This window comes from Orbicella franksi, chromosome 4 (genome assembly GCF_964199315.1).
Source record: "Orbicella franksi chromosome 4, jaOrbFran1.1, whole genome shotgun sequence".
In the NCBI taxonomy this organism is placed as follows: Eukaryota; Metazoa; Cnidaria; class Anthozoa; order Scleractinia; family Merulinidae; genus Orbicella; species Orbicella franksi.
In genome coordinates, this window is record NC_138148.1 from 11,364,801 (window position 1) to 11,392,002 (window position 27,202).

Consider the following 27,202-nt stretch of genomic DNA (forward strand, 5'->3'; position numbering starts at 1 on the left):
AAGGCGATGAAAAATCATTGGAGAGGCCCTGGTTCCAAACGGGAGTCGCTTATCATATAGGTAGGTAGAATGTTTAGAGTCCTTGAAACACCAAGACATCCCTGTAACTCGCCAGCTGTCGGGGTGATTACCAACACTTCTGTAAGCGTGTTTTAAGTCAACTTTTGCCAACCAACAACCTGGTTGACAGAGGTTTGCTGCATCATCAACAGTAACATACTTGTAATGTTCTAAATCCATGTATGAGTTGGCATTTGCCACTAACGGTCGGCTGCAATCCATGATCATCCGTAATTCATTCGAGTCCTTTTTAGGTACAGCCCCAAGTGCATTAACGATTAAGGGCATGTGGGACTTGTCTGCTACAGCAAAATGGTCTTCTTGAAGACCCTTAACCAGTTGCGCTTCAATTTGATCTTTAGCTCCAGGTCGTAGAGCAGAATTATTGTTGTGTGTAAAGGCATGTGACACCGTTGAATCAGGAGGGAGTAGCTGAAATCCATTTTTAACACCATCGAGAATAAATTTCATGTCCGCGTCATTTGATAGTTCTGCTGCCCAGGTCCCAAAAATTAAGTCGGTGGAGACCTTGGCTGCTTGGGGCTGCTGCATAGATTCCAAAAAGGCCCCTGCTTTAATAGGTAAACTTTCCCCACACTCTGCGGGACAGCATGTCATTAAGGCGGGATCGGTCCCTGCATGTAACAATGTGGTCGAGATATCTCCTGCTAGTTCTGCCGTTAAAGTACAATTTGGAGAGATCTCTGCAGTTGAGTGTGGGTTCATTATTGGGGGTCTTGAGCAGTAGCAGACTGGTGTTGCCATTGTGGGTGGGTTCCCATACATTGTGGTTTGATGCAAACATGATCATATCTACAGGAGGAGCCAAAGCGGCAACCTTCACGCCGTTAGAATTCAAAGCAAACCTGCTTCCCTGTTGCTTGGTTTATGACTGGGCGGGACGCTTTGCGAAGAGGTGGGCGTGTGGATGTGGGAGTCGATGGATCTGGTCTGTGAAGCGTTTGATGGGATATGAATTGGCTGTCAGATCGCCATTTACAGCTTGTGGCAAATTGCATTTTGCGGTACAAATCATCATACTGCATCATTTTTGGCAAAGGGTAACACTTCGCTAGTTCAGAAATTTTTGAACTGTACACAATATAATCGAGAATTTCCTGGGTGGACGAAAGAAGCCCATCTTTCATGAGAGAATGCATAATGCGAAAGTTAGCCGCTGACCACTGTGGGAATGAAATGTTGTCAAGGGATAGCCTCTTTTCTTGAGAGGATTTTAACACAATTCTAGCATCACCAGAGGTTCCAAGCACGGTCTCCTTATCCTCCTGCAGAACGATGGGGAGGGAACTAATGAAATCAGGTATAAGTAAAGGACGTATACCTCTTGAAATAGTGGGCTCTAACAGCTGTTGAGCTGGATCCTGCTTCTCTTCAGTTAAACCCAGTAAAACTGGATCTCCCAAAGAGTCCATGAGAGATTTAAGCTCCGATTGAACGGTAGGATCTTGCTGAAGGCTTTTTAAGGTTGGTTTTGCGATAGGATTATCATTAGACGTTGTTGTGATCGTCGTCGCCATCTTGGGGGCACTGGGCTGCGCTGAATCTTGCTGCAGCTTCAACAGCTCGAGTTTGGTACGAGTGAGGTCCAATTCTAGCTTCAAGTTCTGGTTTCGAAGATCTTCTACCGCTCTCTCTTGCTCTACAGTGGACTGCTCTGCTTTAAATTTTGTCGGAGAGAGGTCTTTGATCATGGACTCGACCTGACTCAGTTCACGTTCAACTGCTTCGCTCATCTGTTGCGGTGTTGGTTCTGCTATGAAGCCGTCGATGTCGAAATCTTTCAGTTTAAGCGGAGGTTTTGTTCTCCTGCTGCTCTTTCTAGAAGCCATAGTGTAAACATCGAGATACGTATTGTAAAGAAGAACTCTGGAAAGAAACTTGCGTTGAGCGAAGCTACGTTGTGCACAAGCACATGGCGAATGAAGTACGTAGAGCGCATGTCAGAGAAAACTAGTACCAGTCCTCTCCCCCTTCCTCCAGAGTTAAATACAAATAAATGTTATTATTTTAGACGTAAAAAAGACCAGATGTTATGATACATTTTTAGACTCAAACGAATTTCTGTTACTAACCTAAAAAGTTAGTTCAAGCCTCGGTTGGTTAGTTGTGCGATGGATGAGAGAATAAACATAGATGAATGAATGGAATTAACTTACAAACTTTCTAAAATATTAATCACTATTTCACTGTTGTCTTGCCTTCTCTGATTCCTCCTTTCTTTAAAAATTTGCAAGAATTCATTTCCCTTAAAGCACTTAGTCTCCTAAATTGTTGTACAAAACATGTAACGTTTTAATTACACCTATCTATCACTAAACATACACATTGTAATATTCCCCCTTACAAGTAAGCTTACCTGAAATAAAATTCTCTGTCTACCAGTTTTAATTCTTGTACAAGGTTATAATAATCGCCTCGTGTCTTCCTTCTCGTAAAAATGTCTCTTATCCAGACCTTTCTCGGTTTTCTTTGCGTTTGTCTTTGCACAAGCAATCTTATTCGATTTCTACGGCTTAACAGTAGCAACAATCCAATTTCGACTTCTTTATCCGCCATCTTTGATTCCTGAGAGGTGAACTTCGCCTGCGCAATGGCCATCCTTTTGCTTATGCTTATGTAACCCCGGTTCACACATATTTTTCTTATGCTTATGTTTATGCTTATGCTTATGCTTATGTCAAAGTGTGAACCAGCCCTGATAGAACCGCGAGGTTATCAAGTTAGCCTCCATCTCGTTTGAGTGAACGTAAAAAAAAAAAAAAAAAGACATGGGAGTAGAAGGACGGATTACTAAAGGAAAGAGCTAGAAGAATTGTGGAAACTTACGTTTAATATTGCTGAGATGAAACATAGTTTTTAACACTTTTGGAATTGTGGAAACGTTTGATATTGCTGAGATAGAACATAGTTTCTAACACTTTTGGCACGTTAGCCAGGGTTACACTAAGATACCTAATTCTAGATCGGACAGCTTTTTACAACAATTTCTACCGGAAAGAAATGGAGAAAGAGACCTTAGAACCGTTATGATCAACAGTATTACCTGAATGACAATTTTAGATATTCGAATGTTGCGCATGCGCGTTATGACTAGTCACGTGGACATTGCAAGAGTGAACCGGTGGTGTATATCTAGTTGGAATCTAGGACCATGCATCCTATAAATTATAACAAAGAGCAACAGCTTTAGAGCATACTTAGCTTACTTGGGAATGAAAATTCAAAAACACGGGCATATCCGTTCTTACTGGAAATTTTAACCGCGGACTTCAAGCGTCTCCATCATCCAAAATTCCGACTCAGGGCATGCGTAGATTTTTAATAGCGGCTGTTTTTAATGTTTGTGATTCCAAGTCGCTTGAATTGCTTGCTATCGATTAACCCGGTCCCATTAGTGGACAGATAAAAGTAATTTGCTTCGAATGGATGCAATAAACTTTGAACTGTCTAGTTAAAATGCTATTAAGCAGATCAAATTTTTCTCATGAAAGATTTAAAGAAAATAACCGAGACAAATTATACTCTCATTGTTTTTGTTAAGACTGATCGATAGAGGCATCAATTTTTTTTGTTTTGTTTAAGACTGCATCATCAATTAAGAAATATATATTTTACTTAAAAAAGAGGTGTGAAATAATTATAGGTAGCTGGTATGGATTGCCACAAACAGAGACACTGATGGTACGATATAAATTTTGATGTCCCTTGTTTTCTAACGTGGCTTCGAGATGTTTTGGGGAAAAACCAAATGTGAATTTTAACCAGAAAGCCTTGAAGTCATTTTAGAATTTGGATACATCGAACATGGGCTAAGGTTGTTTATGTTTAAAACATACTCGATATAAAGATTTCAAAAAGATAGAAATAAAACATTCTAATTTGTTATCATAATAAATTGTCTTAATACGATAAAATATATGTTACACGACATGTATGAAAGCTACATTTCAACCCATTTAGTACATAAGCCACCCCTAGAAAGTTTTCATTAAAATTATACAGTAAAGACATTTTTAGCTGAGGTTTGTTGCAAGAAAACATCGATAAACCCCTTGGGAAACTTACATCGCGAGTATTACTGAGTGCTTTTTTATTTTGATTTGACCTGTGACCTGTGACCTGTGACTGTTAGGGTTAAACGGGAAGTTCGTGACGCGCGACATGTGACGTAGAGTTCTTACATCCGGGACAGTTTACACAAGGAGAGAACGTTCAAAAACGTAGTGAAAATGGAGGTAGGAGTTTTGTTCAGCGACAAATACAATGCTTGAAGTGCAGCGTGTTTATTTTGGTTTTATTATCCGTGGGTAACATGACCTGTTACCCGTGACGTGTGACCTGCAAAAGAAACCTGCCGCGGAAGGAAAAATCGAGGCAAAGCAAAGTCGTGTTCCAGTTCAAGCTGCCCGAGGATAGCTAACAGTTTCTCAAGACATCAAAAAAACTTGAAAGGTTTGTCTTGAAGTGGAGTAATCTTCTGTTTAGTCCAAGTCGGAGTCAATTATTACTCGCCTTTTCCTCGGTTTTGACCTCGTGGAATCTGAACACGTATTGTTGAACAAAAACTGGTTGAATATACAAATACCAGGAATGGCTCTTGCTGGAGATGTTTTGTCGCCATTGTCAGAGATTGAGTTGGCAAGTAGAAAGGTAGCATCCCAGGTGGATTAGCGGAGATCTTTTCTTTCATCATGGTTTCTGGACGTGTGGTAGGTGGAAGAGATTCAGCTCTACGTGAAGTTGTGGAAGTAGACGTGCACGCTTGAACGATGTTAACAGAAACTGAGGATGACTTTAGTTCGACGAATGCACTTTCTATATGAGACAGTTTCCTTCTTTCGCTTTCCGTCTAATATTTCGTCGTAGTCATCCAAAGATGATTCGATTTCTCTCACATGACCGCTACCTGGATGATTTTATGGCGTGATTGGCCTGTCTCCTTTAATTTCGCGACGACCGTTTTCCTGGTAGAGTGGTTAGTGATTTTCTTCGTGCATTCTTCTGGCAAGCAGCCAGAATAATAACCGTTGTAGTGTTTCCGTTCTTAGAATTTGCCAGGGATTCAACGATGCTGTGTCGCCGTGGGCTGTGTTTCTTGTTTAAATTGGCTATTATATTTCCGAGTTTACCTTATGCCTCTGTTTCAAAATACGTCCTCTTGCAAAACCTTTACTGCGCCTTTCAATAACATGCGGACTCTTAAATTCAAAGCTCAACCGACAATGCGTTTTTCGCTACCGTCAATCAAAAGTTCGGCGGCTCCTCCCAGATTCCGACTACTGCCGAGCGAGCTGTAATCAAATCGTTGAGCACAGTTCAGACAACGAAACAGTGCTCAGCAGTAGTTGGAAGCTGGGAGGAGCCGCCGAACGTTTGATTGACGGTAGCGAAGAACGCATTTGTCGGTTGAGCTTTGAATTTTAGAGTCCGCATGTTATTGAAAGGCGCAGTAAAATGAAAATGAGATTGATTTGCGTGAAAATGAACCTGTAGACGGAACGCATATGACCGGTTTCGCGCGCAAAGACTCGTTTTGATACGGAGGCAAAAGAAAACTTCGAAATGGCCTATTGCTGGTGATTACAAAGCGGCGAAATATTCCACAACAACGTGAAAAATTTCCAAAAGAAAAGTTTAAATGGTCTTGTTTATAGTGGTCAATACGAAATAAATAAATAAATAAATAAATATTACTAGTTTGAGCACTCTGGTAATGGCTTAGATACTACCACATGTGTAGTATTTGGGGCGGCTTTTTAAGCTTAGCCTCCATCCTAGTCTTCAGCACTGCACTGATGAGGCCCAGAAGGCCGAAACAGTACTGTCTGCAGTTATATATATACAGATTTATTTATATTTATGTATTGCACCGGGACTACTTTTGGTCACCCAGCTAGTTTAGCTTTTTTGCTATCAGCTTTGGTGACCAGCCACGTTTATCTAGTGTATGTTTATTTTTTATTTTTTTTACTGATTGTGAAAATAAGAGTTAAAGTGGAACTTTGTGTCGTTGTTGTTAGATGTTGTTTAAACAAAGGCACAGGTGATTTGGAATTGTACTGTATTATAAATGAAGTCGTGATGTATTAAAGACGTGAATAAAGATGAAAAAACAAAACAAAACAAAACAAAACAAACAAACAAAACCAAAACAAAGAAAAAAACGTCCAGCTGCAGCTAAGGGAAGAGGAACTCATATTACAGAGACATGGCAGCGGCAAACGAAAAGCAGAAGAAATTGGTAGAAATGTATTGCTCAGTCGATTTTGTTGTTCAAACGAGGCCACAGCTGAATTGGGATTGCCAAACTAGACTGTGCTGCATTATAAATGAAGTCGTGATGTATTCAAAAAGTGAGAAAGATAACAAAAAACCCTAGTTCAGTTGCAGCTGCGGGAAGAGGAAGTCATATTAACAGAGACATGGCAGCAGCAAACTTTACTGGAGATGAAAAGCAGAAAAAATTGTTAGAGATTTATTGCTCAGCCGATTTCGCCGAAGAAATACACAGCCAGTTGAGATATCTGTCCGTGATTAACATTCTTCTGTCCATTACTGCATTTCTCGGGAATACACTGATCCTAGTTGCGCTTCGTAAGGAATCATCCCTGAATCCGCCGTCAAAACTCCTGCTTCGTAGCCTAGCAGCAACTGATCTCTGTGTTGGTCTTATTTCAGAGCCTTTGCTTGCAATGTTTGAGTTGAGTTTAGTGAGTGACGTAGGAATGTCTGTGCCTTTGCAGCATTCGCAAGTTCCATAGCAGGTTACACTTTTAGTGGAGCTACTTTGTTGACCATGACCGCAATAAGCGTGGACAGACTTCTCGCCCTGTTGTTGGGGCTGAGATACAGACACGTTGTAACATTGAAGCGCATGTATATAGTCGTAATTGCCTTCTGGCTTGTGTCCATTGCCGTAGCAGCAGTGCAACTTTGGAATTTCGCAGCGCTCCGATGGTATAGCTATTTAGTTATACCACTATGTCAAGCAACGTCCGCCTTCTGTTACATAAAGATTTTCCGCACCTTAACTCATCTTCGACAACGGACTCACCCCGAACCAGGAAATCAACCGGATATGGCGCGATATAAGAAGGCAGTGTCCAGCGCACTGTGGTTGCAATTCACATTAGTAATTTGTTATCTACCATTTACTTTAGTTAATATAGTCATAGCTGTGCCAACAAACTCTCCTCAAAGTGCAATGCCTTCTTCTTTGTTTGTCGCTAGGTCGTTTGCAATTGTTTTAACTTACTTAAACTCGTCATTAAACCCGATCCTTTACTGCTGGAAAATCAGATCAGTGAGGCAAGCAGTGAAGGCTACAATCAGACCAGTACTTTGTAATTTGTGGAGTTAGTTCTTGCAAACTCGTGATAACTCAACAGTTAGTACGATATCATTCCCCTAAATTTAGAATTGTGCTGAAGCTCTGTTGTAAGTTCGCGAAAACAGGTAAAATGAAAAACTAAATTTCTTTTAATTCTTTGTTCATAGTAAAGATTATGTTGGAAGTAAGATTAAAAACTGAGCAGGTGATTGCTGTGTCTGCAATTTGTTCTTAAGTTTTTTTTCTTCCTTTGCTGTCGATGCTATGAAATTAGTTAATGCAAAACTGCATATATAAAAAATTAACCCTAGACTGTATTATTCGGCTTATTGTAAAGTTTTCGATGCCAAATTTCTTGAAATTTTCCGAGCCATAGCATAAACACGAATTCCGAATAACTTTTCATGGAGTCTTAGTTCTAGCTGTTTAATTTCTGTTTCTAGCCCCAAGAAAAATAATTGTTTAGTCAATAGACGAAAAAAATTGAAGCATTTGCTTCTGCAAGTGCTTCAGTAAGTAAACATACGTCTCTTAGTTCAGTTTGACCTAAACATTGCATCTGGTTTGGATTTAGTTTCTAATGAGTTGCACTTTTTTGGCAACTAATTAACGTCTGCTAATCGTGGTAACTTATATTCAAAGCGGTAGACGAGATGTGTTGTTATTAGATTAGAGTAACATAGAGTGTCTCATAAAGCTGCCCACCTAAACCAATTGGGTAGAAGGGAGAGTTCTCATTCTATCCTACAAAGCTTTATTGCTAAAGAAAAGGAAGTAAGGATTTTTTTTGTTTAACATTTGTCTTCACTGAAAATTCTCTTTGCATCGAGTACGTTTCCGCAGGTGAAGCGGAACAAAGTTATAATTGAGAATCATGGCCGCAGGAGTAAAACGTGTTGTTAAGCCCCTGAGAATGACAAGTTACTTTGTTTAAAATTTGTCTGTTGTAGAGCGAACTCTTTCTAAAAAGGCGCTCAGTCTGGGGTCAGTGTCGTATCCTTAATAATTGCTGTTACTGAAGTTATCAGCGGTTTGACTTAAAAAACGAGTCGAAATGCTCAATAGCCCATTGCCGAGTTGACCTGAGACTCTCTGTCAAAACGAGGCCTGGTGTACAACCATTCGTATGAAAATGAGTTTAATTTGCATGAGAATGGAATCTCATTTTCATATCAAAGAAGGGGGAAAAAAGACTCGCTTTGAGCAAGAGGATCAAGGTAAGTCGGAAGTCGCCTCATTATCATGCCTTTTTATACAAACGAATACAGTAAACACCCGCGTATAAGAACCTAGTGATTTAAGAACCTACAGGCTGAAATTGGGCATTTTAATACCCAAATATATAAGAACCTATTTAGGCTGGCAAAGAACAATAGGTTCTTATACAAAAAAACACTCTTATTTTGTAGCCAAAATACTGGATTTTAATTGATAGAAATTGTGAAATTTCTGAGAAACACCATGAAAATTATTTGTTTAATTGAAAATCTTTTAAATACAGAGTATAGATTACTGTATAAAATTATACTGGTGTAGCCTTGGGACTTGAATCTGTAGAGTGCCCTGACTTTTGCTCATGTGAAATACACATTACTGCTTGTCTTTTTCATTCCAACTGTAACAGTGATACCCAAAGAAAATGTTTGTTCTTTCTGTGTACAGTACAATGCATCTTTATTTCAATACGCAAGAAAATTAATATTTTGTTTCACATTGTATTTGATTATTTTCAAATTGGTTCAATTTTAATTCCCTAAATTGGGTTTTTATTTATTTTTGCTGTTTTTATTTATATATTTATATTGCTGTTAACAATTTACATTATTATCAAATACAACTGTAAATATGGTAGCCTATGATACTGAATTTATTATTGTTTAAAAAATAAGGCTTGGCATTTTTGCGGTTTAAAATACAAATGTTCAACCATTATGACATACTAGTACTACAGTAGCTCTCTGAATGGTATCACTATGACAACTCCTACAAATAAGAACCTACTAAGAACCTAATCAGCCTGAGTTCGGAAAAACTACCCCAAAATATAAGAACCCATTCAGCCTGAACCCAAAAATTCTAGGTTCTTATACGCGGGTGTTTACTGTATTTGACCGCAATTCAACTGCAACCACCGCTATTAAGCTTTTTGCCGTAGCATCTCAATGCTTGCAACATATTTGAAAGTCAAAGTTTGGGAGAACTTGAAAAAAGCTGTGGAAACACTTGCCCTGAGGTTCGTGTTTCCACAGCATTTATCGTTCTCCCAAACTTCCACACGTATTTCTACAACTCGATGGAAACACTGTACATGTTTTCTACTTCTTAAAGGGAACATGACACACCATCTTGTATTTGCTAAATAATTCACTTACTGTCTTCGTCAGTGATGACCACTATGGGTTCACTCTTATTCCCGGCTCCTTTCGCAGAGAAGGCAAAAATCTGAATTGTGTAGTTAGTATACATTTCCAATCCTGAGAAGCTAATAGCTTGTGACGGAACCAGTACGGTGACGTTCCTCAAAATATCTGAACTCTGATTGGTTCTCCACATCAATACTCTGTAACCTCGGATGATGCCAAGTTGATCAGGGAAGGGAACCTCGCCCCAGTCCACTTGTAAACTTGTGGAACTCGTATTTGTAGCCATGACGTTACTTGGAGGAGCCCTGGGAACTGTTAAAAAAATAGGCCAATCAACAGAAGAGATGAGGTCGGTGTTTGCTTTTTTGCCTGTGCCTCTTTGGTCTAAAATTTAGAATGACTAGAAAAGAGTGCAAAAATATGAATTGGGGATAGGGGAGAAAAAGAATGTGCCCGTTGCGTGAAATGTGTCGACTAATTGAGAATCTGACTGTAGGTACTCTTGGTACAGAGCTGAATATATATAGCTTGTAGTTAAATTAGCAGACTATATAGGGCAGTAACTCACTTTTTGACCATATTTGGGCATGCATGCGCAATTTTTCCTAAATAAAATTTCAAGTCGGCCGTGCTCTTTCATGCTAATGAGTAAATTCGGCTTTCTGATTGCTCCATTCTTGAAAAAAAAAAATACTGCACTCTGATTGTTGAGGACCTGGTTGAGCATCTTGTATTACTTAAATTGTGTGCGAGCTAGCAGCAACTGAGAATTATGTCATCTGTTGCTATTCCTAGAGTAATAACAAAAATAATTGAAAATATTTATACAGGGTTACAACTTCAGTTATAAAACTGATATCGATGTGAAGCCTTGGAGCCGACTGGCTCATAGCTGTCGGAGCTTATCCCGGTTTCTGTAGCACGAAGCAGCCAGGAGTATTTCTACTCCCCCTGGACGGGATTCTAGCCCATCGCAGATCACTCCCCCGCAATTTGTTAGGTTTCCCCAACAATTCGCCGGTACCCATTTATACTCCTGGGTGGAGAAAGGCACTGTGTAAGTTAAGTGTCTTGCCCAAGAACGCAACGCTGTGTTCCCGGCCAGGGCTCGAACCCGGACCGCTCGATCCGGAGACGAGCGCACTAACCATGAGGCCAACGTGCCTCCACGATATCAGAGTGGCCCCTGTAAAATAAAACAAAAACACAATGAATAGAGTAAGAGAAAATAAAAGGAGAAATCAGCAGTGCTTCAAATATGTAAAAAAAAATAGAGTTAAAGTAATTGCATCCTTGTAGTAAAACGCACGTTTTGCAGCTTCTAACCTAATTTTAAGAAGATCAAAATCTGGACCCTCTTTCAGACTCCAAACACTCACCGTGCTCATCAGTTCTCACAACAATGAAAAGACTGTTTGCACCGTCTCCAATGCTGGTGAACGCAGTTACAGTGATGTTATAATCTCTGTACTCCTGTAAGCCATTTAACGTTGTTTGACGCGTCAGGGCGTCCCATACTGTCTTGACCTCCCACAATGCACCACTGTCGTTCACGTTCAGATAATAAACGTTGAACCCCCGCAGGATGCCGAGCACCTGTCGCACGTTCGGGTCAAAGTCCCATTTAATCAGCAAACTCCAGGCACTTGCGTTTCTTCCAGTCACATTGAAGGGCGCGCCAATGGGGACTGAAAATGAAAACAGTTCGAAATTTGGCTGTTTTCTTTTACAAAAAGTTAAGGTTAAGTCCCTGAAAAGTTTTGTTTTTGAAAGCCTATGATGGTACTTTCGTCTCTTCAGGTATGTAACCGCTTGATTATTCCCATGACGATTTATGACATGTTTTCCTAATACATAATTAGCATTCAACTTGTCTCTCTTCAGAAAAGTCCTCACACATCTTCAAACACTTACAAAGGTCAGAACGTTGTCGTCAATCTTGCTCTGCGGATTGTTTCGAAGTCCTTGATTCCGCCCCTACTAAATTTCAACTTAAACTTAAGGAGGCTATGCATATAAATTGCCCAATTTAAATCAACAAGTTCATCACGTCAACCTGACACTTACGCTTTAGGCTTTATATTCTTTCAAACACTTTCACTTTCAGACACTCAAATATTTTATCTGTTTTTGTCATTTAATCATAATTAATTATGCATGTTTCGCCTAGTTGTTATAAAGTCCTAACGGTTTTTCAAATATTCTGTAACTGGCGATGATGTTAGTAACATCGAAACATGTCTTATAAATTAAAAAAATGTCGAAATCTTCTTAAAAATTACGATTTGCTTTCTGCTGTCTCGACCTTTAATTTTCATTCAACAAAGATACTTAGTCTTTTAGGATAGCCTAACAATAAGTTAAAGCTAAAAGAGAAATAGGATTTTACATTGACTAATGGTTTTTATAAGTTGCTTTTGCCCTTTTCACATACTATTCGTTAATTTAAATAAGAAGCCGTAGGTACTTCCTAATGGTTTTATTTTGTTTTCAAAGTGCACGGTAGGATAACTTAACTCTTTGTGACTACGCTCAAAAATTACGAAATACATGTAGTAAAGCAGCGTCACTTATTTATACGGTATGGCCCAAAAATTGATCGAAGTGACCTTAGGGTATCTCGTATTTTTATATGTTTGTCCCAATCAGAAAGTCTTCTCACCGTCTTCCTCTGTCATGTTGGACGCTTCAATGAATGGACCGTCTCCTTTAATTGTGAACGCCAAGACAGAAACGCTGTATCCGTAAAATTTAAGCAGAGGTGAAAATTCAAACTCATATTGGCCAGCCTCTGTCGTTTCATTCCTCACAAATTCGCCAGTATTGTTATCCCTCAAGAAGAGTCGATAGCCACGAATGACGCCATGACGACAGCAATCAGGAACTTGGGCCCATACTGCTCTCAAAGCGACGGAGCTTGTGTTGAACAGTGCAAGATCTGCTGGAGCCTGGGAAGGAACTAGAAGAGAATGAATTGATGAAACGTTCAAAGGTCATTTTATTATAAATCTTACATAATGCGGTAAAAAAAATTCACATCGTTGAACTGCTCCAAAAAAACGATTTCTTGAGAGATCGCAATCAATTCCTATTGCAACTGCAAAAACAGAGCTTTAAATTGTGGCATGGGAGGTTAATGATTAAAATTAATACTGTTCATTACAAATTTGAAAAAAAATCTTACCACATATTGCAATCTACAGCGTCATGCATATGTCTAGAGAAGTATTATGTAGTAAAAAAACAAACAAAACAAAAAGACATGTGCATAAAAATATATCGTAATTAGGTATTATTTGTTGTTAGTATACTACGCTTGTGAATTAATAATGCTAATAGGACTGAGTGGAGTCCAATTCGGTCTGTAATCATACGAGCGATTAACAAAATCGGACGACCGCGAAGCGGGAGTCCGATTTGTTAATCACTAGTATAATTACAGACTGAATTGGACGACACACAGAATTGACGACACTCAAATTGGAGAAACGAACAAACCATCGATTGAGTGCTGAACGATTTTAAAACGCCGTTATGAATGCTGAAAAAACCAGCAGTTTACTCAACAAAGTGCACCGCAACAGCGCGCGCAAAATGACGCGTATTGTCCAATTACAAACATGACGCGTATACACTGTTCAATTAGTGCTCAAATCGGGCTGCTGATAGCCAATCACGTTCGAGAATTTTGTTATAGTTTTCATTAAAAAGGAAACTCACTCTCTTCATCCGTTAACGTCGTGACAGCGCCATCGGGACCTTCGCCAAAAAAGGAATATGCCCTGACGCGAACAGTGTAACTTGTGAACTTTTGCAGCCCAGTTGCATCCGTGGTGTTTACATGAAGTGGAAATGTGCCGTTTGCAACGATGATGCCAGGGAATCCAGTCTCTTCCAAAAATACGCGATATCCCACCACTTCGCCATGGTGATAGGCATCTGGAACCTCGCCCCAGGCTACGCGGAGGCTCGTGGAACTCGTGTTAGACATCTCTATAGGCACAGGAGGGTGAAGAGGCGCTGGAAGAAATAAGGAAGTTGTCACAGGCACCTCATGGAGATAGATTTTGAGTTTATAGAAACCTGGCTCAGGTGCTGTGTTTCAAATTGATAACAGTCAAGTATGACTTGCATGACCAAACTTAATTGTGTTATTGTGAACCTCTTCTTCTTCTCCTTCCAAATGATATACCGTCTTCACATGTAAAGTCGGTCGGTCAGACATGCAGAAGGACCCCCGCCCCTCGGGACATACCCACCGACTGACAAACCGACAAAGGGAAAGAGATATTTTGACTGGTCGAGGGACATTATTGAAAGTCGAACACTAAATGTATGCATTAACACGAAGTAACTAGTGATACAAACCTGTGCCCAAAGTACGCACATAGACGTCTTCACTGATCACTCCGTGTCCTATTCTCGTCTTCCCAGCAATAGAAATCTTGTAAAACCTGTAGATATCCAATCCAGTGATATATTCTTGCCTGGCATTTCCATCTTGTACTTCATATTGTAGTACAGGTGCAGAGCTGCTGTTTGCCATTTGGTAGAATATTGTGAATCCCGTCAAGATGCCAAGTACGTCACGGACTTTATTCTCAAAATCCCATGACAGCCCTATGCTGGTGGTTTGTAGATCAAAAGCTCTTAAATTGCTTGGAGCCACTACTGGAACTAAAGCAAAACGGAAAAGAGATATTCCAAACAATACCTCTCAGGCAACCTAGAAACCGGACTGTTTGGTTTGAATACGCCAGTTAATTCTACGTGTATGTCCTACATTGACCTAAGTATTGTGAACTTTGCAATATTGTTTCATTTATGGTTTTCCACTGATACACAATTCCATACTTAGAACGATCTAAATTAGAGTGACCGTATCCAAAATTTGCATAAAGCCCTGGCCAAACGGAGTAGCAAGTAGACGCAAGTTCTCAACTCGCGTCTACTTGCGACTCTGTTTGGCCAGGCCTTAGCACTTGCGTTGACTTGCGATGACTTCCGCTCACTTTGGTCGAGATCAAATCCGCACGCAAGTCGACGCAAATTTTTCACCTTTTGGCCACCCAACCCAAGTCAATCAAGTTGAGTGACGTCCATTAACCTATTATTAGCCACTGCAATACAAGATATGTCTGCCTTGAAATGGGTTTTTTTGCGACCTGCGTGTACTCGCGAGGAAACTTGCTAGTCCGTTTGGCCAGCCAACGCAAGTCTCTACGCAAGTTCAACTTGTGGCTACCTGCGACTACTTGCGAGTCCGTTTGACCAGGGCTTAAGAACGGCGATAAAGAAAAGAGAACTCTTATTCATAATGTACTGATACTTTTATCTAGAGATTCCTCGTAACGACATAGTGAGTGTCATACCCCATTCATCAGTCATGCCAGTGATTTCTGGACTCAATGGCCCGGGTCCTTTTATTGTAACAGCCTTGATGCGAACTCCATACATCCAGCAGATCTCTAAGTTGGTGAAATCCAGTCTTCTGTCTTCTTCCGCGAGAACAGTCACATTGTGCATTAGGTCCGTGCTCCCACCTTCCACGTCACGAAAATGCACTTCATATGACACGAGGGGTCCGTGCACGAAACAGATTTTCACTTTGTCCCATTCGACTTTTACGCTATGATTACTCGTTTTGATGATCCTAATGTTTTCTGGACTACGACTAGGAACTGAGGAGGAATGGTAGAAAAAAGCATGAGTTGGAAACATCTTGACACTCTTGAACGTCATTTTGCCTACTACAAAGCTTCCGATTCCTATGGTATCTTTTTTGTGCCTTTCAGCAGAATGTCAGGCAAGTTAATGAAGCCATGGCTCAGATTTTGTCGAGACGTAGTCGGGCCAAAATACCGTGGGGCGAGCAAACCAGCCTGATTTGTCGATTTGGTAAGATACTACAGAACTGGTTGCTCCCCATCAGTTTGCGTTTGCAAATTACATTACAACATATTCCATTTTGTAAAACTGTCTATTAAGCCTGGTTTTCACTAACGACGCAAGCACAAGCGCAAGCAAAAGTGCGAACAGAACAATTCTTATTTAGCAATGAAAACGAGCTCAAGGATTGTCCTTTTTCTTGTGCTTGCGCTTATGCTTGCGTTTACGCTGCAACAAGTGAAAAAGAAATACCGCTCAGGCATAACACAAGCACAAGGATATTTACCACACCTGGTTAGGTTTGGCCAATGAAAACACTGGATGCAAATTACCTTGCGCCTAAACAGTTTTCCAAAATGGCGGAAGGTTCGAATGATTTTGCTTGTGCTTGTGTTTGCGTCGAATTTCGTTTTTACTTGGGTCATCCCTATTGCTTGCGTTTCTGCTTGCGCTTGTGTTTGCGCTTGCGCTTGCGTCGGTGGTGAAAACCAGGCGTTATTAGTAAAATTTGTATCCGTTCTGTTTGAAGTCAAGACTCATTCATCAAATTGCTTTGTTCAGCTCATTAATAAGTCGTTGTTTATGATGCGTTAACTGTTTGCATAGGTTAAGGGGCAATTGCTGTAAGTTTAAGGGACATTATCGCGGCAATTTTGATACACAGGTTTGGTCAAAACAATGCAAAGCTTATGTACTTTCGCTAATACACGAACTAAAGACACCAAGATGAAGATATGAAGTGAATTGCTCTAACGAAAGCAAACTTTTATCAGATTTTAGAGATTTTTCCAAGACATACCGACAAACGTTTTAACTTGACAAAGTTGTCCATTTTTCCTTCGTTACGTACACTACACTCTTTTAACAGCTTCAGCGCAGTCATTTACCAATTTTTTAAACCACCAGAACCTTCTATTCAAGCTTCCGTCAATGAAAATATGTTTGTAGGTTTCACTCAAAGGGGTATGCTTATCTAAGATAATGCCCTTTCAAAGCATTTATTTTAAGTTAAAACGTTACCTGAATCGTTGGTTCTTATTCTAACTTCAGAAGCGGTGCCATGTCCTCGTCTTGTTACTCCACTTATTTTGACAACATAAACTACCCAAGCTTTTAAACCAGTCACTAAAAATGTCGACACGTTAAGTGCTACGTCATGAGGAGTCACGTGGAACCCAGTGCAAGGTTGTCCCTGTCCGTGTACTCGGAATCCAAGAGGAATTCCGTTCCATTTCTCGTTTGGAATGCTAGTTTCGTTCCATCGCACAAACACAGCTGTTGTGTTAATGCTATAGTCTTCTAAGATAACCGGGCCTGTGGAAGGTACTAAAGAAAAGACATGGACTTTTTGAGTTATTGGAGTGAGGAAAGGGAGTTAGTAAATACATTTTGTTGTTGTTGTTGTTGTTGTTAATCGGACAATGCCGAAGGCAAGTCCACTTTGGCAAAAAGGTCAAATTGCGCAGTTGAGAAATCTGTAAGTTTGTTAGGTATTCAGTCAGTCATCTAGCTAGATAGTTGATCGGTTGGTCGATCTGTAAATGGCTTGGTTGGTTGATTGGCTGGTTGAATATAGAAACGTAAAAAGTAAACGAAGGAATGGTAAAACGTTAACTTGCCATCTTCCTTTGTTTCAACAATAACAGTTGGTCCTATTAATCCGGCAGCTTGAAATGAATACGGCATAGTGCGAACGGAATAGTTTTTATACGGCTTTAATCCTGTGATTTTGTAACTACGGTCCCAGCCTCCTCGGATGCCATTCGCTTTCCACGTGTCGTCGATGTCGGTTAGTCTGTGCAACACAGTATATCCCATTAAGTGGCGGTGATGAGATAAATCTTTCACGTGGTTGAACTTGATATCCAGATGCTTGCTTTCCGCCCCAGTAACATTTGTAATGATATCGAGTCCCTCGCAGAAAACTAAAGTATATATAGAGATAGGTACCACAATCAATGTTTTACTCGTACGTATACCTCTGGTCTACCACGTGCAAGAACGCACAGTAATGGTGCAGTGCGCTAAAAGTAGACAGGGAGCCATCTAGTTAGAACAAATTATGGCGAAATTGACATTTATTTTGAATTGCCACTGAAATTACTAGGAACAATTTAAACGAGAACTAACCTATCTTGCTTTTCAGTCCCTTAAATCGAAGAGCATATATTTGTTTATTTGTTTATTTGTTTATTTGTTTATTTGTTTATTTGTTTATTTGTTTATTTGTTTATTTGTTTATTTGTTTATTTGTTTATTTGTTTATTTGTTTATTTGTTTATTTGTTTATTTGTTTATTTGTTTATTTGTTTATTTGTTCCGAGAATATGACAACAAAGCGTTCGCTGTATAAAGCATAATTGGAAGAGAAGGGGACTGAACACCTTGAGTGCCTGATTATTATGTACTCTGTTTGCCACAGTGTGTAGTAGAAAACTCCAAAATCCATAAGCATTTTCACTTAAACTATAGACGTATACAATGCGGTTAACTTCGCTGAGGTTAACGAAATTTGATACGGCGTATGATTGGCTTGGACTAAAATTTCAGTGTCAAAATCCTTTCACAACGTAAAATTTTAAACGTGTTATAGTGTTTTCTCTTTTTCCAGTTCACAACAGATTTTTTTTTTTATTTTTAGTATTTTTTTTTACATACAAAACGTAACCTAGAGTGCAAAGTAGACCATCTTTCTTTCAACATATCCATGCGCAGTTTTCGATTTTCTTCTGAACAGTAATTTTACTCACAGCCATCATCTGCGGCGCAGTCTGTAATGCTTGCATTGGATCCTAAAAACTTTCCGCTTTCCACACTTTCTTGTAAAATGATGCTGTCTCTCCAGGAAGTCCTCTCCACAAATTTTAAGTTAACATGCAGATTGACGCAACCAGAACTGGAAATTCAAATCATGCGATTATTAACAGTTATTTGGCTACAAAGGCGAAGTGAATGTCGGGCGACTATTCCACGCTACGAATTCCAGAAGAATATTCACCCAAATTCACTGGTTGAATTATTGCTCTAGTATGATTTGCAAGAGGTAAATATCAAGTTCTTCATAAAACGAGCTAAAACAGGGGAAAATGTAGGTGAAAAAACACGTGCAAGTATCAGACGCCTACACACATGCACATACAATTGGGAATAAATTTATGAACCAGTAATGCGTCTACAGTTGTAGGAATTAGTTCTTAATTTCTTACTGTGAGATTGTTTTAGGTTTGTTTCATTTCTTTTATTCAAACTTTAACATTTTCAATTATACCATCTCGACTACCAGTAACAAAATGTCAACGTGGTACTTACTTAGAGTCCTCAGTAAATTGTTGAACTTCTGTATCACCCAGTCGACTGTTGTTTTTGTAAAGTTTTGCAATCTGAAAAAAAGAAGGAGTTCATGACAAATATTTATTTGCGAGTGATTGGTCTAAGGTATCTCTAACTCCCCTATCAAAAAAACTATTCTCTTCACTTCACTTCCCATATTTCTTCAGTCATCTACCGCAGGAAAACCTTCATCATCTCATCTTTACGACTGGCGGCTAGGTGGCGTCTGTACAACTGACTGCCAGCTGTATTTACGTTACCTGGTCTATGAACTCTTCTTTTAAGTTTTGAAACTCGTTTGAGCCAGTATTACTGAAGGCCGGATACCACTGTTTGTTCCAAAGAGTTATCGTCAGTGAAAGGTTTGTACTTCCTCCAAAATCTGCAAAGAATTGGTAGCAAAGAGAATTAATTATTGGTGTGTCTGTCCCCTGACTCAGAAGTTCGGTTTTGAACACCTCAATGGATGGACAATGCTATTTGCAAAATTGTGTCTTTGATTTAGAGGTAAGTACCTCTAAGTCAAAGATCTTGATCCAGTCACTGTGCAAAAAGCCAGACGCACCGGGCCGAACTCACCCGATTACAGACCGGCGCACGTCACGTATACAGAGATATTTTGAGGTATCAAGGATGCATGGCACGAATTACACGTGAAATTTTCCATAAGAATCCAGCCTTTGTTTTCGTAATCGACTTGGACAATTGACCTGTTGATCCTTGAACACTCCAGGTGTCCATTATGTACTTAAGGATTCCATGGTATCACGATTGCACATTTGAAGCCAGGATACTCTAAGATACTTTTGCTTTGTGCAGTGAATCATCACAACGTTTCATTCTCTTAACCACCTTTTGAATTACTGAATTTGTCAGAAAAAATATACATCACCATGAGTTAAAAGTTATTGACAGCTTTCCCTACCTGTGATGTAGGTCCATGGCTCAATGAAGGGCTGTTTGACCTGAAACCATATCGCTAAATTGTCGATGTGAACTGATGGAAAAGCGACGCGTCCAAGGCTGTAAGTTCGCTCAGTAGGAAGGGGTGTGGCTATAGGGCCGCATGCCCCGTCACCGCCAGGTTGTGTATTATGTTCGATATAGAGTCCCAGCTCGCCACTACTCTTCCACGTTAGATGGAGGTAGGTCCAAGAGCTTTTCACGAGTCCAACATATCTGAAGCAATAATTTGTGCTGCCGAATACAGTTACGTTCAACTTTCCTCCTTTAGTCTCATTATAGTAGATTGTTACACCTTGTCTCAATTCCGTACCCTCACTGTTGCCGAAAAACATTTGTGTCTTATTGATGCTTTTACTCCACCTTGGCCTGCATTTGATAAACATGCTAATTGAGAGGCCAGTTGCACAGCTTGACGGATCGAACAGGCAAGACGAACCATTCACTTGTATTAGGTCTAGCGATGAGTTATGCGATGTGCCTTGAAGATGAACACTATTCCCAGTTGGTGAGGGAATGGTTATCGGAGATCCGTGCAAAGTTATTTTTGTACCTGTCCTTTTATCACCAATTTCTGACACCGGAGATTGTTCAAAATCCCAGTAGTGGTCGGCGCTGTCATAAAGACTGCTTATATCTCCTATTTTGCCAAAAGAGAATATAAAATTAAATGAGACCCGCTATGATATGACTGTATCTTGCTCATTCACAAATTCAGTCAATTGATTACTTACTAACTCATACACCCAAATGCAAGCGAAGTCACTTAAAACAACGACAAGACAAGCTCATTTTCCGTCTATTTTTTAAAAAGAAATTCAGCTAGTTGTTAGAGAAGGTAGATCATTTATGATTTTCTTTAAGTCCGTCTTTCCCCAGAAGTGCGAATTAAAACTCAGTCTAGTTTTATGGATCAGAGAGCAATATTTTCCATTCTTACTTTTCTAGAACCCTCAATGCTCAACCCTGAAAAAATCTTAAGAACAGAGACGTTAGCTCGCTCACGTTGTGTAGTTGTGTAGTTGTTTTGCAATAAGTAAGAACGTCGCACAACTGGTTTTATTGAGGAAAACTATTTTTATCAAGAAAGACTGGATGCTAGAGAAAGATGTCATCGAATGGCCCACGACGGTAGTCGCCTTCAAGTTACTTAGCAACAAAAATCCCAGATTATGATTACGAAATCGCTGGTACCAGTAACACTTGAATGAATAAACAAAAAACATTATCAGAGCCACGGTTAACTGTCTCGGCCAAAAAAACATCAAGTTTAAGCTGAATTTAAGCTTTCGACATATTAGACTGAATATCACAACAAAGTAGAAGGAGGCATGGTTTCATAATACACTTGGGTTAAAGAGAAGTCAAGTATCTCAAAGTGAAGCCCTCAAAATTCTTCGGTTCTGCTCACAATGTGTCATGCTGTTTTTGTACGATTATTCATTCTAAATATTTATGCTTTGATATCACGTTCAGACAGGAAGCAGATTTGACAACGGAACTCACAATAAAAAGTAATAATAATTAAATATGTTTAATTTTCGTACCTGATGTGTTCGACGAAAAAAATAACAAAACGTTCTGAAAAGAGAGAAAAAAAAAGAAGATTTTCATTCTGTAACATTTTATGATAAGTTTAATTAATTATATTCAGCTACATAACTGTTCCACAGGCAGACAATCAAGCATTTATGTTCCTTACCAAAACAGTTATCCATATTCTTTTCTCGTGGAGCATGATTCGATATGTAGCTCAGTTTAATCGACGATCTGCTTGAGTCTGTCACTGTGTTTCAGTATCCTTGAAACTTCTTAGGGAAGCAACACGAGGAACATCACTTTCATTTCACTCAGTCTTTCAGCGTCAAAATTTGTCTGTTGACACTTAAATCTGAATGTTAATGTGAGAATTAGACCGCTCTCTGTTAATGTCCTCCATATACCGTTTTCGCCAGTACATCAGCAAAATCGATCATTAATTTGTGCCATGTTAAGAGATTGGCGTAAAATTAGTATTGACTAGGAAGGTGTATGATTCTGGAAAAAAATATTTAAGTCCCTTGACAAAAAAAGTTAATCAATTAACCTCTGTCTGAAGACCTGCTATGAAGACAGGTGTAAAGCTTTCAGCCCAGTGGTGATAGATTTGGGGCTTCTCCTAGCCTTTTCATGCCAATTACACAGGCTGGGATCACGAGAAACAAGGGTTTGATCAGTAGAAGGAAAATGCAGGAGCCCTAATTATCACACGACTTAGATGGCCTAGAGGGACAACAATTAAGATTGGCCAATCAGAATGCTTTATTTCCGATCCAATATTTTTTAAGTATAATCATATCCATAACAAAAATTTCGATCCTGATTGGTTCTTAGCGCGCCTATTTGTCACGTCATTAGTGACGGATCAGGTGGGTGTCAGATTACCGGTATTCAATAACGACTTTTTGCAAATTACACATCGATCACGTGCGCCTTAGTTAACGGCTTCTGCTAAATGTTCCCCACAGAAACATTTTTTTTTCTTAATTTCTGTAGGGAACGTGGAAAACACTACTGCCTTTTTAGCTCAAAGAAGTCCCTTAAAGACTTTACAAATCTCAAATTATTTTTCTTGATGCGATAAATTAGTAATTGGACCTTGTGTCGTACAATTCAGAGATTAATCGTGCTCGTAATTTCAAATGGGCCTCGTGCTGCGTGCTCGTCCGATTTGAAATTACTTCCCACAATTACTCTCTGAATTGTACTCCACACCACACGGTCCGCTTACTGTTGCTAATCACTGAAGACACCACTCAGCACTTTTCATTTTGTTTCTCCTGGAAACGATTTTCCATTCTTTTTTCTTTTTATGTGGCTTTTGATTTAAATATTAAAAGTGGTGAAGGAGATTAAATAACGTGTGCGTTCCGCAACAGTTAAGCACCATCATGTCATATATACCCGGGAGATACTCCCACAAAAATTGGGTCGGGAAGTGTACCCCACTTCCCAAGACCCTCACTCAATTTATCACCAAAATCAGCTATTTTTCTACTCCAACTATAACCTGACCAATAATTCGACACCCTATTAATATCATGACCGTTGTTGGCACAGTTGCCCTAAACATAATTTATGAAAGGTCTTGTTGATGGTCTTATCGATTATGATGAAAGAGTAACTTCTTCCAAAAAAACATTCTTTAATTCAAGACTAGAGTGCGAAAGCCATACCGTCTTTATGACCAAAATGGCTGAAAAACCATGCATACCCTTGCCACATGTACCTATATAGCGCATATAAGGGAGTACCTTCCGGGCATGTGTGTTTGTGTGAGTGAGTGAAAGCCGCGACATGTGATTAAGAGCATTGAACCCTATCACAGCTTGGGCTAAGAATATTATCATAATCTCTTGCTATGGTGTAACTGTACGGCTCAGTCGGGGCACCAAAGGGATAGTTTCGGTAAATTTTCCGTTCCGAAAGCACTTTAATCCCCTCCGATTCTCTTTGGAGAATTGTCACCTTCAACTTTCGTGACATGAAAAGTTTAATTAATGCCTGTTTTATCCGGATTCATAAAAAATAGTTGTCTTGAGGGTCAGCTATGATTTTTGGAAAGGTAATAAGACTTAAGGTTTTCTGGAAATAGCAATAAATAGCCCTGACAAATTCGAAATCACTCAAGTTCCCCTGGAATGACCAAACAGATCAAGATAAAAAAAAAACGCAGCCTAAAATTAACCTACAGAGCGTTAAAAACACGCGAGATAACCTAAAATAGCGTTTTGAAGCATTTGAAAGAAAACCACCGTTGGTTGCCCTTGGTTCAGTTTCGCGGAACTGAGAACATTTAAGCATCCTAATAATTTGTGTTCTCTTCTTCACAACATGTTTGTAAGGAATAACTTTACTCCTGTTTTTTTTTTTTTCGTCGCGGTTGCCTTGATAACTACCGCAGCTCTTGTTTATTCACAAAGTCGGGCGAGTCTCACTAGCTAAGCTAGCTTGGAAACGAACTGGGAGGATGTTGGCCTTCGGTCTTTTTTGAAAGGGGACCTCGTTACCTCCATGACCGTGGACATATACGGCCCTCCCGTTTGCTAACCACGGTACTAGAAAATTAGGATACAGATACTGGCCTTGAATTTTAATTCATTTCAAAATGAACAGTACAGCAAAACAGTACGATTGTAACAAAATTTGTTTTTAAACAGGGTTTGTAACTGAATGGATGTTCTTTCTTGCCAGCAGAAGTTTTCGATAAACACTGTAGGACTGGACGTCAAAGGCAACGTGACTGACATAAAGATTGGCATTTGATTATAACAAATCTCGATTATTAATTTCAAACTCGGATACTACATTCTCCACTTTCTGACTGGTTCGCTGACTCTCAGTCTTTTTTCAGCCATCACAAATGTGTTTGACCGAGTGTGAGCGCCACAGGTATCGCCTACCTTAATTAAGAGTTTTCGTCGGTATAGGCCGTGTACTTTCCGTGTAGAACGGCAGATTTAATGGGCTTCTACCGCAGAAACTATGAAATATAATGGGCAACGCTATCCAGGAAACTGGAATGTCACCAATTAACTCAGCTACCTAAAGATTGATACGCCGAAATATGTATAATTGAAAGGCCGGCTCTTAAATGTACAACAAAAGTGACTGAATGAGGAAAGAGTAGCAAAAAGACTCAACAACAGACCCAAAAATGTACACAATTTCGTTCGGAAAGTGAAAAAAAAAAGTTTCCTGTATTAGCGCTTGAGTAACGTTTGTTACCTTACATTAGGGCCTTTTTCTCTGATAATCCTGTGAGCTTGATGGTTTTTGTGTGAAAAATTGTAGTAACATGTCGATCTTGATGATGACAGCCGCTTAGTCAAGTAAACTCTTCTTTTTTTCATTAATTTGACTTACACACGACGATTGATTTTTAGCAACGCTATTACTTTGGATAATCTGGTAAAACCTTCGTCGTTCATTTTCACAATTTTTCAGGATATAGACGGTTGTAGAAGGGATCGTGCAAAGATACTTCTGAAGGAAACTCTGTCTTGCTCGCTTTCCTCGTATGTTTCATTCAGCTCAAACTGGGGCGCCAAACATTTTTCTGCCTTTTCATAGACCAATTCGTTTACATCAAACTGAAATGTCCACACCGTCCAGACGATTCTCAATTTAATAAAATCGCCCTTGTTAGATATGAAATGATTATACCAACTTCGGTGCTACAAGCCAAGCATCTTAATGCAATAATTGTTAAATAACGCTCCTTCCGTTTGCTAAAAGCGTGAATTTTCTAAATTGGCGTGCTCGAATTTCAATAGTCGTTACTTCGGTCAATGTCCTTAGGTAGACTAAAGGTGACAAAATCTGCCGATATGCGACTCTCATGCAAGCAGTAATGGATGTTTATCACAATTTTCCATTGTCTCTCATACTCGCGATAAATTTTATACCAAGGTCACCTTTTATGGTCGCCATGGTCGCAGCTAAACTGAATGAATTGGTTCGGTCAAGATTTACATTTTTAATTAAGCGATTTCTTCAATTATTGTAAATCGATAAATTAAGTTAAAAATAGCTAAAACTAGTAGCCTGAAGGCATATTTTGTTTTGAATTTGCTCTGTGAAAGCAATAGTGAATATTATTTTAACCAGTCTCTCATAATGGTCTAGTGAGCACAGTTGCTATGGCAACCGTGAAAAGCAACCTTTGTACTCTACGAAGGCACAGCTACTTATCATCACCATATTGTGAAAGGTCTTGATTTTGCTGCATCACAATACAACACTGACCCGGCAATATCTACGTCAGTGTGTTTATTAACCAAAAAACGACCGTGTATGTTTCATCATTTATCACATGATAGTTCAGTAACTTCTTTCCTACTGAAAGATTATCCAGTTTGAAGCCAATTGAATTGAATTGAAGTCTGATTTGAGGCCTAGCAGTAATTGTATAAGGTAAGAAATACAGACAGCTTAATTTACCGATTCCCGCTGAGTCAAAAGCATGATGACTTAAGTAATTTACTTTCCTATATGACAATAGGTTTCTTAGACGCCTTTTTACAGGTTACTAAATTTGTCGAACCATACAACATAACAGCTATATGTTTTTCTAGCATATTCTTCAGAAATAAGAACGAACGCAGCTAATATTACGTGTTTAGGCTTCAAGCGCAAACCGGCTTAATTACATAGCTTGATCAAAAAGACCCACGCGTAATCGACTACACCGTGGAACAGCAGCTTACACAGAGTATTTAGAAAAACACCACTTTTTAAAACTAAACTTTTCCTTTCGTGGTCGACATTTAGCAGTTGTATTTTGAGAATTAAATTGTGTTTTCTATAAAATCCCGGGAAGAATAAGAACTTAATTTATTTACATATTTAACTTCAGGTGTAATTGTGGAATTAATGATTGAATAGTTCGATAGCACCTTATTGTTATTCAGAACGATTGTTTTCTGTTTCTAAGAGTTCTTTTGTTTATGTGCGTTTTGATTTTCACAGCTGAAAAACTTCCAATTCCTTTATTTGATGCATCACCATTAGACATAATCTTTGATCCTCTTTTGCTTTAGAAAAACAGCCCAATTTTTTGAAACCTTTGTTTTAAATTCCTGACATGAAAACACTAACCATCTTACGTCTAATTCAACTCACTTATATGTCTTTGTATTTTTCCCTTTGTTGCTAGACGATCAGTTATTACTTTTCCTGTTGCACACATGCCACTAAACAGGCATTTTAAGCTGTTGCAGCCATAACGGCGAGGTGGCAACCATAGTCCGGGTGCCCGTGACCCACTATGGCCGTCCCCTTTACTTGGAGAGCTGGCAAATTTTAACTTTACTAGAATTATTCCTTGGACCTTGGTAGTTAATGCTAGGGTGGCAGTGGAAACTCTGGAGCGGGCAGTTTTCGGCAACGCTAATGTGGGCACTACACCACTAGTTGTATAGCGACTATGCTAAGAATCAAACATATTTTATTAAGTAAATACTTTTGAGGATACGTGGGTAGGGGCACAATGAACGACCCTTCACGTTTACGAACGAGAAAAGTGCAGGTTAAATAATTACCAAATGGGTGCAGTGACCATCTAGCAGAGAAAACTTTTATTTTTCCCTGAGATAGACCTAGCAAATTTATGAGCTTGTTTTTACGTTTACAGACGCGACCTCCCAATGCTACAGGCAACTTAAGTTTCAACATAATTATATTTTTATTTTATTTTGGATGTAAG

The 27,202-nt window shown here is 39.3% G+C and overlaps 1 protein-coding gene and 1 pseudogene across 1 annotated transcript in view; one reads left to right on the forward strand and one right to left on the reverse strand.

Moving 5' to 3' along the window:
- LOC145484669 (uncharacterized) overlaps positions 1 to 27,202 on the reverse strand; it is a 335,301-nt gene that overhangs the window by 48,731 nt on the left and 259,368 nt on the right. The gene's annotated exons all lie outside the window — the stretch shown is intronic.
- On the forward strand, positions 5,786 to 7,461 carry LOC145484625 (adenosine receptor A3-like; annotated as a pseudogene).